The 4,304-nt window shown below is 42.5% G+C and overlaps 1 pseudogene; it reads left to right on the top strand.

Annotated features, from left to right (window-relative positions):
* The first annotated feature begins 908 nt into the window (after positions 1 to 908).
* LOC130036019 (calcyclin-binding protein-like) lies at positions 909 to 2,471 on the top strand (annotated as a pseudogene).
* Positions 2,472 to 4,304: the final 1,833 nt, after the last annotated feature.

The raw sequence follows: 4,304 nt of genomic DNA on the forward strand, positions 1-4,304 counted from the left end.
TGTGGGAGTGAGTGAGTGAGTGAGTGAGTGAGTGAGTGAGTGAGTGACTGAGTGAGTGACTGAGTGAGTGAGTGAACCATGATCAGCCATGTGAAAGGCAAGCACCTTAAACCCTATTATGGTAAGTATTAATACTTAATAAGTATTAATTAGAAGACCAGAACAAAAGGGGATCATTAAAAAAAAATTTTTTTAATTTCAAATTTTTTGGTCACACTGGCTGTGCTCAAGGTTTACTCTTGCCTATGCACTCAGGAATCACTCCTGGAAGACTTGGGGGAGGGATGGGGGGGGGGAGGGAATGGTCATTTTTTTTAATAGTCTTTTATCAAAAGTTATTTAAATTTACTCTTTATTAGAATTAACAGGAAATTATCTGCAAACGGAAAAGCCAAATCTTCTAGTCCCTTCTTGAACTGCAGTTTTGATTTGACGTCTACTTTCGAACAAACTTATTAGCTTTATTATCTAGTATGCACAGACTGCCAGTAATCACCAGGGCATTTCAAACCCTTCAAAGAACAGAATGAAGGAAAAAATCTCAAATTTTGATCTAAGACATCATCATTCTCAAAAATATGAGAAACAAAAGTGCATTTATCTTTGACACAATGAGACAAGCTCAGGGTGGTATGGCCTTAGTGAGTTTAACCGAGTTTCTACATGGCCAAGAGACGGTCCACCACTATTATTTAATATATTCTTGGAAGGCCCTGTCACAGCAATTAGATAAGAAAAATAAATCAAAGAATCCAAATTGGAAAAGAAAAAGTCAAACCAGTCCAGGCACAGGGCATGATAATATCCACAAAAGACACCAAAATTCCACTTTAAAATTTTTGAAAAACTCTCCCATCTTGACTTACAAGACATAAGCGGTGCCTGGGGTGTGGGCTGGGCAGGGCCACATGTCCTGGGAAGCGGTGCTGGGGCGGGCTTGTGAAGGTTCCAGACACACTGCATGTGCAGGGCCACCTCACTCCAGAGCTGCGGTGTCCCGGGCACAGCCTGCTGTGGCATCAGTCATGGAGAAGCTATAGAAAGATCCAGAAGAGGTGAAGGTACTGCTGGGAAAGACTTCCAGAAAGAGAATCTGCGATACCCTTACAGCAGAGAAGTCTAAGCTTGAAACAGAGATCAAGAACAAGACACAGCCACAGTCACAGAAGAAAACAGATGTTGTCAGCAGTGAGGAGCACGTGGTTCTGGTGGTGCCCGTGACCACGGGCTACACATGTACACATGTGAGGGACAGGCCCAAAATGGACCACCAAAATTAATCTAGCTTAGTTTAACAGGAACCCACATTGCAAAATAACTGGTTTTTCTGCCCCTGAGCAAGGAATTCAGATACAGGTCCCCCTGAGTTGCAAGTCACGAGAAAGGGGGGGAGGGGGGGGTCAGACCAGATAACCAGATGTCTCTCACAAGACCCATGTCATAAGACCCAGGACTGCCCTAAAAACCAGGATGTTCCTAAGCACTGACACAAATGCTGATCTTTATACTATAGGCTAAGGAGTGATGTACTTTAAAATGGATTGGTCGGGAAAGTATGGGTTATTATAAATCTATTGGCTATGAAATGCGCGGTCTCTGCTGTAATGGCTGAGGAGGGCCTATATAAGATCTCCTTTGAAGAAGCTTGGGGTCTTTACCCAACCTGCCGGACCTGCGTGTCTGTGTAGGCAGTTGGACCCTGGCTAGCCAGTCTTACAATAAACCCTGCTTGCTGTTTGCAGTCCCTGGAGTCTCTTTGTCATTAGAGGGAGATCTCAATCTGCACCCTAACACACGGTGAAGATCATTAATTACAGGTGGGCCCAGTCTGATAAGTTCGCGAAGATCTACGTCACCTTGGCTGGAGTGCACCAGTGCGTCCCCCATGAACCCCTCCAAGAGTGTGCAGGTGCGCTTCACAGAGAGGTCATTCGAGCTTCTGGTCAAGAACCTAAACAGGAAGAACCACTCGATGATCGTGAACAATCTCCTGAAACCCGTCTCTGTGGAAGGCTGTTCAAAAAAGGTCAAGACTGATACAGTTCTGGGCTGGAGCAATAGCACAGCGGGTAGGGTGTTTGCCTTGCATGCGACTGACCCGGGTTCGATTCCCAGCATCCCATATAGTCCCCGGAGCACCTGCCAAGAGTTATTCCTGAGTGCAAAGCCAGGAGTAACCCCTGTGCACCGCCAGGTGTGACCCAAAAAGAAAAAAAAAAAAAGACTGATACAGTTCTGATCTTGTGTAGAAAGAAAGCCAAAAGAATACACAGTGGGAATACCTGACTCAGGTCGAGGACTGCAAAGAGAAAGAAAAGTCCTCCTATGACACTAAGACAGATCCTAGAGAGGGACTAATGAATGTTCTGAAGAAACCTTATGAAGACAGAAATGATGACATGAAACAAACCATTAATAATCTCAACTGGGTGGAGTCGAGAAAGAAACAAGTCAAGGAGACAGAGTTTTGAGGCTTCGAGTCCAAGTTTGGGGACTCTGACACTGTGGTATTAATGTTTCCAGTGAGGAGATGTTGCAGAGCTGAACCAGTATATTTGACATTGATTCCCAACCTGTTCTTTCTTTCCTACTCAAGAGTTTATTTAAATAATAAGCTTATTGTATACTTCCTTCAAAGATGGTTTCCATAGTACCCACTTTTTGTTCAAGAAAGGATAGTACTGCATTCTCCTGGTGAATGTAAATAAACAGTTTTACCTAAAAAAAAAAAGTTCCAGAAGAAATTAATCAATTATGCAAAGTAGAAGGATACAAAACAAATACACAAAAATTTGTTGTGTTTCTATATACAAAAAATGAACTAGAACAAAAGGAGATAAAAAAGAACTTATTGTTCAAAGACATCAGATACCAAAGAATCAACTTAACAAAGGATATGAAAGGAATAGAAGACACCAGGATATAGAAAAATATTGCATGTTCGAGAATCGGAAGATTTAATATTTTCAAAATATTTATCCTGACCAGGCAATAAACATTTAATAAAATCGTTATCAAAAATCCCAATACTCCTCAAGGAATCACAACAAGAACTACTAAAATTTGTATGAACACATAAAAATTCCAAAAATAAACAAACCCATTTTGGACAAAAAAAAAAAAAAAAACTTGTGAGGTATCAAAGTCCCTGATTTAAACTCTACTGTGGAGCTATAGTAATTAAAGGATCTTGGTACAAGGATAAATATGGTATGACAGAACAATGGATCAGAACTGGAATCCCAGTGATAAATCCTCAGCTACTTGGACAGTTAACCTTTGAAGAGAGAATTAGGTGCCTAAAGTGGAGCAAGGAAATTTCTTTAATAAATGGCGTAGGGGAAATTGGATAATCACTTGTGAAAGAATGATACTGGATCCAGAGAATTTCTTTGTCAATGGAAAGTTATCCCTGCTACCCAATTTCTCTGAGAGTTGTGGAATTCAGACTCGACCAAATATTTGTTCTTTGCAGAAAGAAAAAAAAATGGTTCTAGCTTACTCTCAGGTGTAGGATAACACTGTTCTGTCCTTCCTGCATAGCCTCAGGTAGTTTAGGTTTATTGGGTTCCTCCCATCACAGTGTTCCCATTCCTCTGGGTTTATTTGTAACTTCTTTTTTTGTGCTCTGTTGACTTGTAAATATTGTTTTTCTCTTCTCCCTAAGTCCTTTGCATAGTTTATTCAGAGCAATGTCCTTTTGATGTCGGTGGGCCCCACGGGTGACTTATATGAAATGAGGAGGAGAAAGACAGTCACTTTCTCCCCGCCTCTGCCACCTGGGACCCAGGGTTACTGGGTTCTTGTCTTGCCTCGCAGAAAGGAATTTCAGGAGTAGACAAGCAGTGAAATAAATAGATTTTATTTGGAGGATTTTTAGGTGCGGAGGGGGAGAGAGAGGGAGAGAGAGAGAGAGAGGCAGAGAGAGACAGAGAGAGACAGAGAGAGACAAAAAGAGACAGAGAGAGACAGAGAGAGAGAGTAAAGTTAGACATGAAAGCATGAAAGTACACATCTCAAGAGGGGAGATGCGGGCGACACATGTGCTCAGGCACCACATGTGCTCAGCCACGTGGGCCTAAGCATCACATGGGCTCGGGCAGCATATGCGAGCCCTTCCTTTGTTCAAGGTGGCCTTTATAGGGTTTCCCCAGCCTGTCCCCACATGAGGCCTCTTTCCAGGTAAAAGTCCGTTGCTAAGGAGGTTACCAGGGAGGTCCAAAAAGAGGAATTTCATGGGGAGGCCTGTATCCTGAGGGTCTGCGATGGTCTTATCAGGCCTTTGTTTTCTGTATCCACAAGGT

The sequence above is a fragment of the Sorex fumeus genome, unplaced genomic scaffold, assembly GCF_029834395.1.
Source record: "Sorex fumeus unplaced genomic scaffold, SorFum_2.1 ptg000063l, whole genome shotgun sequence".
Taxonomy (NCBI): Eukaryota; Metazoa; Chordata; class Mammalia; order Eulipotyphla; family Soricidae; genus Sorex; species Sorex fumeus.